This window comes from Podarcis tiliguerta (assembly GCF_965153285.1).
Source record: "Podarcis tiliguerta genome assembly, chromosome: 4".
In the NCBI taxonomy this organism is placed as follows: domain Eukaryota; kingdom Metazoa; phylum Chordata; class Lepidosauria; order Squamata; family Lacertidae; genus Podarcis; species Podarcis tiliguerta.
The window spans coordinates 56,392,994-56,408,433 of record NC_139537.1 but is presented as its reverse complement, the minus strand read 5'-3'; the positions used below and the strand labels follow the sequence as shown (position 1 = coordinate 56,408,433).

Below are 15,440 nucleotides of genomic sequence, written 5' to 3'. Positions count from 1 at the left end.
TGTCAGTGAAACAAACAACTATCTGACTTTTAGAATACATCTGAAGGCAGCCCTGTTTAGGGAAGTTTTTAAGGATGTTTTTATTATGTTTTTAGATATGTTGTAAACCACCCAGAGTGGCTGGGGAAACCCAGCCAGATGGTAGGGGTGGTATTATTATTATTATTATTATTATTATTATTATTATTATTATTACCATCCAGACAAGTCTTCTTAAGGATTGGTAACTGATTAAAGTATGAGTAGCAGAGGGTACAAATAAAGGAACAATTTCCTACAATTGAGAGAAATAAGCAGTGGGGTAGGATCAGACTTGAGACGTGTAACCCACCCCCACAGACAATCTGAAATCCAGGACAAGTAACAAGGTAGCCAGGTTTATGGATAACATCCAAATCCTTCAGATTGATAAAATCCCAAGTAAACTATGAAGAACTCCAAGATGGGCAACTGGCCGACAAGATGGCCAACAAGATTCTATCTAAGTGCAAAGTGATGCACACTGGGGCACAAAATCCTAACTTCGTATGATGGGAGCTGACCTAGCAGTGACCAACCAGGAAAGATCCAGGGATCATGGCAGACAAATCAATGGGGGGGGGGCAGACGGACCCAACTCAGTCAGTGTGCAGAAGCACAGTGGTACTTAAGAACTTAATTTGTTCTGGAGGTTTGTTCTTAACCTGAAAATGTTCTTAACCTGAGGTACCACTTTAGCTATAGGGACCTCCCTCTGTGCCGCAGCAGCGCAATTTCTGTTCTCATCCCGAAGCAAAGTTCTTAACCCATGGTACTATTTCTGGGTTAGGGGAGTCTGTACCCTGAAGCGTCTGTAACCCGAGGTACCACTGTATTGAAAGAGGCAAAGTCAACTTGCCACTCTAGGTCATATCTGGACAATCATACAAGGAGGAACAGAGACAGGCTTGCAGGTCTTTGCCCTCTCCAGTACATCACCTTTATCCTTTTTGCAGCCCTCCATGGACTTGAGGGGAAAAGTCTAAAGCAGGGAACCCTCCTCCATGCAAGAAGGCTCCCAGCATGACGTAGAAACGGCAGGGTTCTGAGCTGTACATAAAGCCTCCATGAGTAGATAGGTGAGGCTCCCTGCTTCAGACTTTTGCCTTCAAGTTTGTTGAGGGCTGTGAATAGGCTGAGGTGACACACCAGCCTCTACATCACTGTTTACATGCAAGCGTGCCGAACAAACAGGGCTAGAAGTATAAGCCTTTCAGCCTTTATGGATATTTGTGGTGTGGCCACCTTGGGAGCACTGCATGCAATTCTATTGCCCCCTCTAAATAAGGAAACTATAGAATTGGAAAAGGTACACAGAAGGGGGACAAATTCCTTACCAGGATAAAGACTTTTAAAGTTGTGAATAGTTTGAAGAGGGTGCATGTTTTTTTAAAAAAAGTTTCTCCACTCTCAAAATACTAGAATTTAAGATTGCCCAATGAAATGAATCAGAAGTCAATTCAGACCTGACAAAAGTAAATACTGTACAAAAGTAAATTTATGGAACTCACTGTCACAGGATGTGGCAATGCCACTAAATAGGATGGCTTTTAATGTGTTAAATAAATGCATAAAGATGATATCACAGCTCCATCACATGATAGCTAAATGGAACCCCCATTTTCAAAGGCCATTGTACCAGAATATTTTCTGCTGCCAGCTGGAGACCTACTTTTTCACCCAGGCATTTGTGGGTATTAGTGCCAGTAAGACTCCTTCTATGCTATCATTTGCGCAGAGCTGCTGGTTGTGTTGATTTATTATCTGCTCCCCTTTTTGTCTTATAGAATACTGCAATTTTTATATATTATTAATTGTATCTCACACTGGGTTTGTTTGTCAACGACGAGCAGGCCACATATATTTAAAAAAATTATTATTACATAAATACCAGAGTCTGGGGACAGCTGTGTTGCCTTCCCGCCCTGCTTGTAGATTTCCCAGAGGCATCAGTCTGGCTACTGTTGAAAGAGAATGCCGGACTAAACACATCTCCCCCCACCCCCAGTCTGGTCCAGCACTGCACTTCTTAAGGTCTTATTATAGGCTGTGCATGCTCAGATCTATATATACAGACATCAGAATTGAAACCAGCACAGCCCCAAATATAGTGCCCCATCAAACAGGGCCATTACAAGCCCCCAGGAATCTGTCAATCCCTGTCAATAATCTGGGCTCCAAATCTCACTTTCTATGAATGTGGGTTTAATGTGGCTTACATATCCCTGGTTGAATTTATGAAAGGGAATTATTATAAGCTACCCTGTTTTTGTTTGTTTGTTTGTTTAATGCTTGGATAGTTTCAATCCATCCTAAATATTTACTCTGAAGAAAGCCCCAAGGATTTTAATGGAAACTACTTCCAAGGAAGTGTGCATAGGATGGCGGATATGACCTACTTCCAAGCAAGCAAGTTTGCTTCTCTAAGCCTGCACCCCCTCCTGCATTTAATAACACCACTGAAGTCTTCTGAAAAGCCTAAGCAAGATTGTCTTCATCTAAGCCTACAATTCACTTCCTTGATGGAAAGCACAACCTTGCAGTGCAAAAATAGACAACATCCGCTTACTTCTCCCCCCCCCCCCCACCAAAACAAGCACAAAGTAAATATAGCCTGAACTCTACCAATTCACTTTCCTTCACTTTTCAAGAGCCTCCCATCCTAAGGGCAGCTACAACTGCAATTTTGTTCAGATGTGGGAAACTGATTTTATTCCTGATCGCTAGAGCTGTACCCCTCAATACAAACATTAAGTCGGCATGCTCTCCCTTCTTAAACAAAAGAAATAGCAGCAGAGTATTCTGTTCCTGAAGTCTGACAAGTATCCCAGTTTGTGCATTTTTAGGAATCTGAAGTTGCAGTCCTTTGCGCACTTCTTTAAGGAGAAGGCTTAACTGAGCAAAGTGGGCCTAGCTTCTGAGTAAAACAGGATCTTTCCGTGCTGCCGTAGCCCCCGGACTGACTAATAGCAGAATGCTTTCAAGTTAAACAACAACAGCACACAAATGAAAGCACTGAGGTTTAAGACATCAGCCCTAAAGACTTGGATGGAAGCCCCAGTTATTTTAGCAGGCCTGCCTTCCAACTAATTTGTTTCGGATTTAGGTGTTAGAGGAGTGGCCAGGTTTTTTGTTCTGTTTTTGTTTGTCTCAGTTTACGGTAGTCAGGCATTACGCTCAAGGATCCCGCCTAAAGCTAAAATCGCATATAGTCAAAACATATAGGGTGCAATGGTGGATGGATCGCCAAAGTCTTTCTGTCTAGACACAGGCACTCTTTCCACCCCCTTTTAATTCCCACACACCCACCTCAAATTTTTGGCTAATCTTAATGCCCACAAGTTAAATGTGCTTAAATTGCAAGGTAACTGAGAAGCTAGTCTCATCGCCTTAATTAAAGCTTACTCCCAGAAAAACGTACACGGGACTGTAGCTTTAGACACTAAGTAAAGCAGGTCAAAGCTGCAATCCTAGCCATACTTATTTGAATGAACCCCCACACACCCCAATGAACAAGCTTGCATAGGATCCAACTGCACAGAGAACTTTTGCGAAGAGAAGTGCCCCCAACGCTGTTTCGTGGCTTCTTTTGCACGCGTGTTCCGGAGAGCGGCTGCAGCGCACTTTGGGAGGAAGTGGGGTGCCTCCCCTCCCCCGCCCAGCTCTCCTGCTGCTACTAAATTAAGGCGATACAAAGTGCACGGAATGCTTTCCTCTAAGGAGATGTGCCGCAGAGCGGAACAGTCACCCACCCCCTTTCCTAACGGTTCGCTGACTACACTCAACTCTCCGCACAGCCAGTTTCCAGGGAAGCGACTGCTGCCGGATTCTGTATTTTTCTCCTCTAATTGCCTTATGATCAAATTAAAACCTTGTCCTTGCCTTCTGGAAGACAAGACTCACTCGCGATCCAATATATTCTTTTTACTTTATAACGTATGAGAGGACACGGCCGAAATTCCATCAAGGGTCGGAACTCTTCCAAGGGACTGGCGCGGGTTTCCACGGTGGGATCGCTCAGGATTCCCACTCTCGCTCTCTGTCTGGAGCAGAGCCGGATAACGTTCAAAGCGACCCAAGCCACCTCCCTCTTCCTCCAAGTTCCAGAGTTCTAAAAATAGGCGCCTAGCTAAGAACCCAGGAGTTTAGCAGGTCTTTTACGTTTGCGCCTAGACATTAAATTTAGTTTAATTTAGCTTCCGGTGTTTAATTTTAGCCAGCCTTCCCCTTCCCCGCCCCCTTCTCTCCCTCTCATGCAAATCAATATGGCAATTACCATCTAAAAGCTTGCCCAGCCCCAGGTCAATGTAAATTGATCATTGTCCGCCTCCTACAAAATAACACCGGGAGCCTGTGGTGCATAATGAGATTATACTGGAAAGTGTCTTGCAGATCACGAAATTATATTTCATGCAGCCAAAGGGTCGTCTTCCACGCGGGCTTCCTCCTACCTGCCCTCCTCACAGCACCGCAGCGGATGAAATGGGCCAGGTGTGTGTGCATAATTTAAATGCAAGCGGAAGGGCCAGGAAATGAGCTGCTGCCGCAGCTATCACCGCTTTTCTGCCCTGGCTTTCTAATCTTTGACAGGTAACCACGAGGCAAGAACCGCGCGCATAGGTTTCTCAAGTGATGAGGAATTTTACTTTAGCCGTGTGTGTTGCCTAAGCTGCAAAGTACTTCGGTTCCCTAGCAAATAAGGAAAACGAAGACGCTTCAAGAGGACAAGCTGATTTTCTACGCGGTGTGGATGGGGGGTGGGTGCTGCTCGCTCCTTCGACTTGGTGGCCTCCTTGCTTTCTGCCCGAAAGTCAGCTCATCCATTAAGGAAGAGTCACCGCGCACGCCAGAGGAGCCCTTGTGAAACATTCGTTAACTTTTGCCAGGAAAGCACGCCCCGGCTGCTTGCTCGCGATTCAGGGCCCGACAGTTGAACAGGGCCGAGGAAAAGGGAGGTCGCTTCAGCGTAATTCTTGTTTATCAGCCCGGCTTGGGGGAAAGGACACACAAGGATTAAACGCAGCCAGCGCTGCTCGCGGAAATGGGAACTCCCCCTGTCTGCAAACGAGGCCTCCGCTCCACGCTCGAGTCAGGGAGGGCTCTAGCGTTCTTACTCCCTCCCACCCCACCTCCTTCGGATGTAGTACACACACACACACACACACACACACACGAACGACGTTAGTCTGGCTCTCTGGAAAGAATCTGCTTGATCTATTTAACTGGCTAGTGCAACATTGCGCGGAGAGGAAGGAAGAGGAGGAACATACGCACCCACCCACCGCCTCCCCTCCTCCCCACCTTCTCTCTCCCACCCTCGCTACCACTAGCATTTATTTTTAACAAGCAAGCCCAGCAGGCGAAAGCACCGGAGGCTGCGGTGCCGATCGTGTTGCATGGCTGTTTGTGAGGCCTCCCTGGAAATGGAGGGCTAAACGCGAGATGGTGCGTTGCGCCGCGACGCCTGGTATGTAAACCAAGCAAGCAGCCGCTGAACAGAAGCCGGGACAAGCCTGCTGTACAGGATGGATAGATAGATAGACAGATAGAGAGGGGGGGCTGATCCAAGGGGGCTTCTAAAATGCTTCAGTTCATTTCTACATTCGGTTAACACCTTCCAACCCACAGCAAAAGCCAGACCATTAAAAATAATAATCAGAGAGCTTATTTTAAGAAGGAGGGTTGTCTCCAGCCTAGTCCCCAACTCAGCTATAACTAAATGCCTTTGCCCCAGCTGACCATTAAAGCCTTTATCAGAGACGTATCTTCCGGTGGAGAGCTGGTGTTGTGTAGAAAGGAGTGTCAGGTTGGAAATCCTCTGCTCAAATCTTAGCTCACCTAGTAGGAACTCACTACTACACATATCATGCCTTAAAAGCACATATGAAGTGCCCACTCCCAAGTATCCTGGGAATTGTAGTTTACCCTCTCAGAGCTACAATTCTCAGCAGTTTTAACAAACCACAGTTCCCTGGGTTCTTGGAGGTGCGTGCCTTAAATGTATGTTGTGTAGGCAGCCTAGGTGACCTTGGGCAAGCCAAACACAATACTAGCCTACAGAGGTGTTATTAAGGAATACTGAGGAAGTGCTTAAAGCACTCCCGATGGTTCAAAATGGCTGCGCAGGTTGCCTCTGATAAAATGCACAGGACACTTTAGGAAAGAGGTCTTGCGATATAAGGTCTTTTGGGTTTCTCATCCTCCCTCCAAGGAGCGAATAGCTAAACTACTACAGTGGTGCCTAGGGTTAAGAACTTAATTCGTTCTAGAGGTCTGTTCTTACCCTGAAACTGTTCTTAACCTGAAGCACCAGTTTAGCTAATGGGGCCTCCTGCTGCCGCTGCGCCGCCGCTGCACGATTTCTGTTCTCATCCTGAAGCAAAGTTCTTAACCTGAGGTAATATTTCTGTGTTAGCGGAGTCTGTAACCTGAAGCGTATGTAACCTGAAGCGTATGTAACCCGAGGTACCACTGTATGCTGATATCACCTTCTCCTCATCAGGCAGATAACCGTATACAGAGGCGGAGGGTGCCCCGTCAAGACTAAACTGGAGAAATTAATTTTCCAAATTTACATGGGACACACCAGCCGCTAAACCAAATGTGTTTTGAAGCCGGGGTCTTTTGACTGGCCACAACAGAAAACAGGCGTTGGCTGGCCTTGAAAATGGGACTTGCTCTCTTCTTCCTGAAGTTAGGCAAGCCACGCAAAAAAATACGCCCTGCATCGTAGTGTCTGTGGGGAGCTCCCTTTTCAACCCTCCTGTTTACAGAACGATGTAGGAAGCCTGTGGCGATTGCAACAGGGACGTTTAAATTAGAAGTGCAAACTGGCCGGATGAAGGTGGGGGGAGGAGAGAGATGTAGCGGGACTCTAAGCCCCATGCCCTGAGCCCCTAAACACCTACAGTAAAGCCAGAGATTGCTCGCTGCTCCTTCAGTATTTCTGCAGCTGCTACAGTTATTTAGAGCCAAGGGCATGCGAAGCGCTGTGGAAAACACTGAAATAAAGGGGGGGGGCGGGAAATCCCATTAGAGGGAAAAGGCTAGGCTGGGAAAGAGGGAGCGACATGCTCCCAAAGCAAGTACTTCGAAGCAGCGCCACGTTGGACTGCCCACAGCAGGTTAGCCCTTAGATCCTAAACAGAAAGAAGTGAGGAAGCCATCAGATTTCCAGGAGAGAAAACTTCCACAGGCACAACCCGAGGCCCTGAAATGGACGGGGTTTGCTTCCATCTACTATCTTTAGAATCCAGGCGCTAGCTGCTCCGCCGTTTACGACTCCCTGGAAAGGCTTCCTGTGCCTGCGATCCAGGAGGCGCTTAAATTCCGTCTGTGCAGCGAGGCCCATTAACGTCGCAAAGGGAGCTTAACCGGCTTAAGCGCAAGGGTGTGGGAAATGCAGCCGCAGGGACTGAGGCTTGATTAGATGATCGGATTCTCACCCCCCCCACACACACACCCGCTCCTTCCCATCCCTCGCTCGCTCTCCTAGGTGTATATATTTAGCTAGCAGACACCCAGAGGGGTTTAAAAAGACTCCGAGTTCCCTCCTCCCACAATCATGCAGCAAACACGTTCAAGAAGAACTGCTTGCAGGCAGCAGGGGAGCAACCGAGACTCTCATCTGCGTGGTTGATTACAGCCCTAAAACGGACGACGTGTAATTTCAGTTCTCGCTCCAGATCGTGGGCTTGATTTCCAGGGGCCCACTTATCCGAGGGAGGGAGGGAGCAAGCGAGAAGAGGGGAGAAAGGGGAGGAGGGGGGGGGAGAGACGCTGTAGGCTTTATTTGTCCTCGTCCCTATTAGCTATGCAGCCAATCTATCATTTCCGGCGGTGCTTCCATCTAATTACCGATGTATTTAGATGTGACGTGCAAAGAACTGTCGAGCTGCCTGCTTGGCTCTGCGCGGACTCCTCGTCGGGAAGCTTTCCAGCGAGGGCTGGAGCGCTGCGAGCCAGGGCTCCAGACAAAGAGGGAAAGAACTGAGCCGCGTCGCGGGCAAATCCAACGCAAAGCAGCTTTCCTCCGGGGTGATAAAGGGCCAGAGAACCTCATTCGGGGGCAGCCGATGTCTGTGGGAAGGGGGGGAGGGGAGCTCCGAAGGCAGGCGCGCTTATATTCCGCAGAGAAGGGCTTTGCTCTTCCCCTCCCAACCACCAGCCTTTCTCACAGAAAGGAGACCCCAATCCGAAGCGCTCACAGACAGCCAGAGCCCCCGTTTGCTTCTGTCAAGTCTAATGTGTCTCAAGGCAGCCGCAGGTAAGTTTTGCCCCGGCTCTCTCAGCTTATATATTGACCAAACACAGGTGAGGCTCGCCCAGCCCCGTCGTATGGAACAAAGTCAGTCCCTACTGGACACTCAAAAAACAAAGCACCCACACCACCCACTCCCCATTTCTAAGAAAGGGAGAGCTGGATTCTGCTCCTAAGGTTGTTCGCCTGGAGGTCTTTGGCCGGAGTGGCTCCGAATTCTCCGCTCTGGCTTTGTCCTTGTGAGCTATCCCTCCCTCCTCCTCCCTCCCCCCTCCCCAGAATGGAGAAGAGAGCGCTGAGTGGATCTCCTGCTCCAGCTCGACCCCCACCCCTTCTTCTTCCTCCACCACCACGCCTGGCTCGCCTTGTGCTTCTCTGTGCTTGCCTGGCTCTGCCCCAACAGGACACGGGGTTAAGCGCACTCAGCGGAGTTCCCAAACGACGAAACTTCTGGGAACGGAAGAATCTGGCACTCGGCTAGAAAAGGAGGTTCCTGATGGTGGGAAACTGATCTTCACGGAGCATCTAGAGCAGCCCGAGGGATCGCGCCTCGGTCTCTCCCAACTTCCCCTCCCCCTGGAGACAGAAGATTTCTGCAACTGCCAGCCTCAGCCCTTCACGCGGAAAAATCTACCTCGGTTTCTGACTCCTGAAGGGTTAACACACACATCCACACGCACCGAATCTCGCGGTGACCTTTTCCTTTGCGACTCCCCCACTCTCCCTTTCAGGCTCCGGTTCTTCCGCTCGCAGGGAGCTTGGACGGCTGTCTAGACCGATCTATCACAGGCGAGCGAAACAATACCGGGGGGGGGGGGAGAGAAAAGCCGCCTTCCCTTTTCTCTCCTCCTCCTCTAGCACCGCACCTCACCTTCGAGATGAAATGGGGTAATAAAGAACCATCATCCGCAGTACCAACAGCTGGTGGGTTTGCAGAGACCCCTGAAACAGCCCACCCTCATGGCTGACAAACGGGGTTTTGTCTGTCCCTGTTTAGCGCACGCTAAATGCGCGCGGCACGTTTCGTGTCCCGCAGTTGCCCTGGGCGAAGGGCCTGGGCTCCCCTCGGAGAAAGTGTGGGGAAAGAGGCGGAGAGGCGAGATTCCAGGCCTTCCAGAGAGTAGAGAACTTAATCATTGCGTCGGGATGGCTGGTTCCCAGATTCCACTCTTCTTTGCTTGTCCAAAAACTCCTTGACTCTATCTGACCCCAGCTCGAAAACGAGGCAGTTTCCGGCTTAGTAGATGGAAAGGCCGATTCTGCAAAGAGCTGGGAAATAGCTAATGGGATGTGCGACTCATTGATCCAGAGGATACTTCCTAATTAACTCTCAGTCACCAATTCAAAGATCTCGTCTACTGTGGCAAACCTTGCGGGATGGAGAGCGGGGAGGAAATTCCGAGTCCTGCTTTTTACGGTCCGCCGAAAAGCCATTAAGGTTGTCTTGTTCGCAAAAAGACAAAACCCACCAGCTGCCTCTTAAAACACCTACATAACACCCCCACAAGGCTGATAAAGAGGAAACAAACAAAAAGACAAAACCTTAATTGAGCCCAGTCCTCCTGGCCTGCTTTACTCCAGAGCAGTCCCACTGGCCTCAATTAAGGGAGCACAAGGCAAGGGACGGAGCTTTTATAACCACCAGGCCCTATTGCGAGGGCACCGCATCCCGCAGGCATGTCTGCCAGCACCAACGTTGCCTAGACGAAACTGTGTGTGTGTGTGCGTAAGAGAGAAAGAGAGCGCAAAGCTGGAAGCAGCCGCCTCCAGGAGCGGGACTCCCAAGATTAACAGCATGCAAATATGGCGGGGGGGGGGGAGTGGGAGCGGATCCACTTCGGCAATGCTGAATGTAGACACCACCCCCACTCCCCGGGGACAACTTAGTTTGGCCTCGGGGCTCTGTCTCCAAGGTCCCAGGGCGATCGTGCAAGGGCGCTTCGCTTTACTCCCTTTACAATGCGGGAGGGGAGAAGTCTCGCTCTCCTTATCTCTGCTGGCAGATAGTCTTCGTGGGGCCCGTCTAAGGAGCCCTTTGGCCTAGGCCTCATGGAAAAGTTTACAAAAGCTTGACAGATCCAGCCCGCGCGACCAGAACGAGCGCAGACCGCCCTTTTGCCAAGGGAGGCGAACGCGAAGCTGCGGGGCTTCCACCGAGCAGATGGAGAGCCGAGGAGGGAATTGCTCGGGAGAATTAAATACGGAAACAAGCTCCGAGGCGATTGCCATTAAAACACCAGCACGTATTTCCCTCGCAGCTTCTGATTCAAGGGGTTTTGGGGTTTTCCGATCGACGCTTCCCTCCACTCTCTCTCCTCCCCCCCCCCCCACCGCTTCCTTCCACCCACATACCTCGCTTTTCTGAATCTGAGACGCAGCCGGCGAGGCAGAAACGAAAGGCGAAGGCTTCGCAAAGCTAGAGATCGCCCCCGGACTGGCTTCGCAACAAACAAGCTACGTGCCTCAGATGCCGAGCACAAGCAACCCCGGAGTTGGCTAGGGTTTTCCAGCCAACAGCCTCCGCCATCCGCTCCTGGGAGGCAAGTTCTCAACCTCCCCGGAGCCAGAAATGAAAGGTGCAAAGGACGCCCGAAATTCCTAACGGCGGCGCTGGACCTCTTCCCACCCCCACCCCAGACTAGCAACACAAAGTCTTTGAACTGGAACCACCAGCTCTAGAACATCGCCTCTCCGCCGCCCCCGAACCTTCTCGTTTATTCCCCGCCCCCCCAACCCGCCCAACCGACTCCGACACCCCCCTCAAAAAAGTGGCCTCGAAAACAACCGGGAAGAAAACCTCCCACAGCCTCCGCAGTCTCTTTCCAAGAGCGTTCAGAAAAGCAACAAATACGCCCCACACACGCACCGAAAACGAGAGCCTCTTTTTACCTCAATCACGTTGGCTGTCTCTTCCCGGTACTCATCTTTGAACTTCGCTGCCGGTGGGCCAAAAGGAGAGCCAAGCAGCTCTCCAAAAACGCTCCTTTCCCCTCCACCCACTCTCCCCTTTCCCCCTGGGAGCCCAGAAGTGGCGGCTGCCAGAGGTGGGGCTTTTATAGCCCTTTCCAAATCCGAAAGATAAAAGAGGAGCGAGACGCCGGGAAGCCTCTTCTCTCGATCCCCCTCCGCCCGCCACCTCTTTCCTGCCGGAGCAGACAGAGCGCGACCGGCAGCTTCCCCTTTCCTCGTCGCTCGCTCGCTCGCTCGCTCCCCCCCCCCCCCCACCTCGCGCCTCTCTTCACAACCCTGCAAACTTCAACAAACCCGCGCAACACACCCGCCCCTCGGAGCACTCCCCCCACCCGACGCCTCCGCGTCCCGCCTCTCCCCGGCCAAGGCGCATTCAGGCGGTGACCGCTGTTCTCGCGAACATCTCCCTCGCCTCCACGCCGCCCTCCTCCTCGGAGCCCGGATCGTTTCAGGTTGAGAGACATTCTGGCAACGATCCCAACCGAGGAGAGGCAGGCTGGGACCAACGCGCGCGCTCTCTCTCCTACGCACACACACACATATACGCACACACACAGAGAGAGGCGCACCCCAGCCAGGTCTGGGGGCGGGGGGTGTTGAGGAAAAAGGTCGCCTCGTCGAGGTCCCCCCTCCCCACACACGGGAGAAGTGTACCAAGACTCAAGCGTACCGCATGCGATCGTCGCCCTTTTTGGTACTTGGCCGTCGCGGCGTTTCCGCAGAGAGAGAGAAAGAGAGACGAGAGAGAGAGAGAGAGAGAGAGAGGAGTTCAAAGGGGAGAGCGCTGACCTTAGCCTCGGCTCCGGAGATGCCGCCGCGGAGTCGCTCCGGCGTCGCTTATAGCGTGTCCTCTCGCCACTCTCAGTCCGGGTGAGCGAGAAAAGTTTGCCAACCTCCGAGCCCGGAGGGGGGGGAGAGACCCGGGCTGCCCCCACGTCGGACAATCCGGCCGGGCAGCTGGGGCTGCGCGGGTTGGAAGAGACCTACGGTCACTCCGCTTGACTATCGCTTGGGCTCAGCACCCCGCCAGCAGCAGGCTCCCTCCGACTGCCCTCCGGCTCGGCTCTGGCAGCGCCATGTTGCTGGTGTGCCTGCTCCGGGCTGGGCTCGACGGCTCCTGGCGACGGCGCCTACATGCTCTTTCTTCCCTGGCGAGAGCCCCGCGTCCTGGCGGCGGCGGCAGCGGCGTGTGCGTGTGTGTGGCTGGGCTGGCTCTGGGGATTTAATCCACCGGGAAAGCCGCTCTTCCTCACCTTGCCGCTGGGAGAGCAGGCTCCGTCTGCTGCACGCTGCCCCCCTTCGCCTCCTCCTCCTCCACCGCCTCCTCCTTCCCTTCCCCGCCCTCTCTTCTTTCCCCTCCCCTCCCCCCGGCGGGCTCAGCACTCAGGGAGCCGCCGCCAGTAGAGGCAGCGGCAGCGGCAGCACAGCCACCTCCACTCCGCTCTCCCAAGCAGCAGCGAGGCTTCTCTTTCCCCCGCGCTCTCCCGGAGCTGCCTCTTTTCTTTCCTTTTTTTCCTTTCTCCAAGGCTTTTCGCTTTCTCTCCTTAATTGATTCCCCCTCCACTCCGCGGCGTTTCCTGGCTGCTTCCCCCCCCCTTCCCCCTTCGCCTCTCTCTCCTCTTTGCTCTGCTTGCCTTGCCCTGCCCTGCCTGAGGGCGCCCTGAGGAGACTCCGCTCTCCTTTTTGACCAGGCGAGGTGGAAAAAAGGGGGGAAAGTCTCTTCCCGCCCCCTCGCCAGACTCCCTGCTCGGCTCGGCTCGCTACCCAGAAGGCCAGTGGAGAGAGAGCCGCAATTACCATAAAGCTCCTCTCCCTCCGCTTCGCCAAGCTGTCAAAGCCCCGGCAGCAGCGGCAACGGCAGCAGCAGGCGCAGCCAGACCCCCGCCAGCCAGCCCGCCCGCCCGCCCGGCTTCTTCTCCTTTTTTCGCCCGCGGCAGAAGGCTTCGCTCTCCCCCTTCCGCGACCTCCTCGCCAAGCCGAGCGAGCGCGGGCTCTTCTCCGCCTCAATATCTGCTTCTCGCAAGAGCACCTTCCCGCGTGTCGCGTGTGTGTTGTTCGTGACCCCTTTTCTCCCTTTTCTTCAGCCCTTCATTAAGAGTCTTTTCAAACAGGGGGGGTGAGAGAGAAGGAGAAGCCCTCCACCTCGTAATCGGCATCCTCATAACCTTGTATGAGGCGGAAGGAGGACGGCGCTGCCTATCCATTCCCCCTCCCCTCACGCGCCTAATATATATATATATAATATATCTCCTCAGGTGTGGAAACCGGCGCTCTTCCTCCTTCCCCCCACGTTCATCTGCCTCTCTTTGCATTTCCCTGAGAACCCCAAATGGGCTGTTTCTTTGTTCCCCTCCCCCTCCCTCCCCTTCCCCTCACCCGCGCGCGTTCCATTGTCGCGCACAGCCTGCCCAAAGTGGAACGTCTTCTTCGTGTTCTCTCTCTCTCTCTCTCTCTCCCCCAGTCTTATCTGGCCACCACTCTTCCCCTGGGGGGAAAATGCCTCTCCAGCCCTTTCTTTTCTTTCCTTTTTTAAGATAACTGTGTGGTGTCCCGCTTTCATCCCAACCTGTATTTAAAGACTCCCTCCAAACGAGCAATTTCCCTTTATCTCTCCTTTCCAGAAGCACGCAAGCCACCGTTCCCCTCCAGTGTACCCCTTGCACCCACGACTCTTCAACATCCTTCATTTTACCACCAGTCGCTGTTTTCACACTCCGACGTTTCTTTCTCGCCCCTTTGCCCTCGAGCCTTTCTGGGTGAGGAGAACCATTCGGTTCTCAAGAAGCTACTTTCCGGAGTGCCCCCAAAACCGATTCCCTCCCCTTGGTGTCTAAACAAGGTACCTCGTGGTTCCCACCTCTGAAACTCCCAAACACGTTTTTTTGTCACGGCGTGTGAATCGCTCGGGAAGGTGGGGCGAGAGGGGTCCCCCCCCCCTTCGCTGTAATTCTAGTACCGGCTGGAGATTTCTCTGCCGGCCTTTTGATCTCTCGTTCGCCGGGATGGTCGTTATCTTGCGTATCTACTTACTTTGGTAGCGCTGACTCGGCAGGTCAGCTAGTAAATGTCGGGTTCAGGACGCCCATCTTGACTGATCCTCGCTTGTTCGGTTCTCCCTCGCACAGCGCGTGATTCTTTATGGCTTTCCTAGCGATTGCTGGAATTAACAGCAAGGCGCCGGCTACAAGATTTAACCCTATAGACTTCGGGAAGTGGTGGTGTGTGTTGGGGGTGCGCGCTCGCGATCGCGCGCCCTCGCTCATTCAGGGACACTTCTTTAACCAGGATGGTGTGTGCAGCATCAGGGGGGGGGATCACTGGCTCCCACTGCAGTCCTCCTCTCTGCACGTTTACTTTGTAGTAAGCCTCACTGAACACAGTGGAACTTGCTTCTGAGGAAACGTGCCACAGGATTGCGCTGTAGAGGTATCGGGTCCCTACTCGCGAGAGAGCAGCTTCCACTGGTAATCCGACAGGGCTGCAACCCTAAACATGCTGGTCAGGAAAGTTTGGGGTCCCGGATTTATCTGATTCGGATTAGACGTGCCTAGGTTTTTAGCTATAAGAGGAGGGCGTGGGGGGAGGGGAGCACAAACCAGCCGGGTGGAATTGAACGGAATTTTATTGTCACTGACGACAGAGGTGATTATACCAAGCCCTCGCTCTTAATTTTCGCTCCAGCGTCCTTAAAACACTCTTATGTTGCCTGCATAAGCTGTTTATACCTAGGTAAGTATGCTAGGAGCTGCGGCATCCCGAGCGATTAGCTATTTCAACGCCGACGAGCGCGCCAGCCTGTTCATCGCGAAGTCCAGGAATCTGTGGGAAAGAAGGGGAAATGTTTAAACCCGGTCCTTAGCAACATTTGCCTTGATTAAAAAAGTTGCTTACTCAGTATGCAGTTTCCTTCTTTAATTATGCGAATCTCTTACGTTTTAATGGAAAGCAGGAGATTCTTAAAAGTAGAGTCTGCTAGAAGGATTTGGAAACCTAAACCCCAAGTTCTTATCTCATGAATAATCGCTCGATTGTTTTGATACCTATTTCTAGCCAGAAAGCTAATATTCTGTTGGATTTTATTTTTAGCTTGCATCTATACAAGAGAGAGGGAGGGGTGGAAAGCCTCCTCTTCGCTTTCAAAGCAGAAGTGAAAGATATCTACCGTTTGTAACCCGAAACGCTGGGCACACAA

At 52.1% G+C, this 15,440-nt stretch overlaps 1 protein-coding gene and 1 long non-coding RNA gene across 13 annotated transcripts in view; both read right to left on the bottom strand.

Annotated features, from left to right (window-relative positions):
* Nucleotides 1-14,352, bottom strand: part of BCOR (BCL6 corepressor) — an 86,005-nt gene extending 71,653 nt beyond the window's left edge. For 4 of the 12 annotated variants that reach the window (XM_083439095.1, XM_083439099.1, XM_083439120.1 and 1 more), the window contains exon 1: nucleotides 12,038-12,541. The gene's annotated coding sequence lies outside the window, so the exon portion shown is untranslated. Of the gene's footprint in view, nucleotides 1-10,630; nucleotides 10,681-11,167; nucleotides 11,521-12,037; nucleotides 13,271-14,278 lie in introns of those variants that run through there. The other 8 variants (XM_083439118.1, XM_083439104.1, XM_083439112.1 and 5 more) reach the window with 8 other exon arrangements.
* Nucleotides 14,353-14,852: 500 nt separating this feature from the next.
* The window catches only part of LOC310676933, a 48,193-nt gene continuing 47,605 nt past the window's right edge, over nucleotides 14,853-15,440 (bottom strand). Inside the window, exon 2 of the long non-coding RNA XR_014510805.1 lies at nucleotides 14,853-15,067. This is a non-coding gene — a long non-coding RNA (uncharacterized lncRNA). The remainder of the gene's footprint in view (nucleotides 15,068-15,440) is intronic.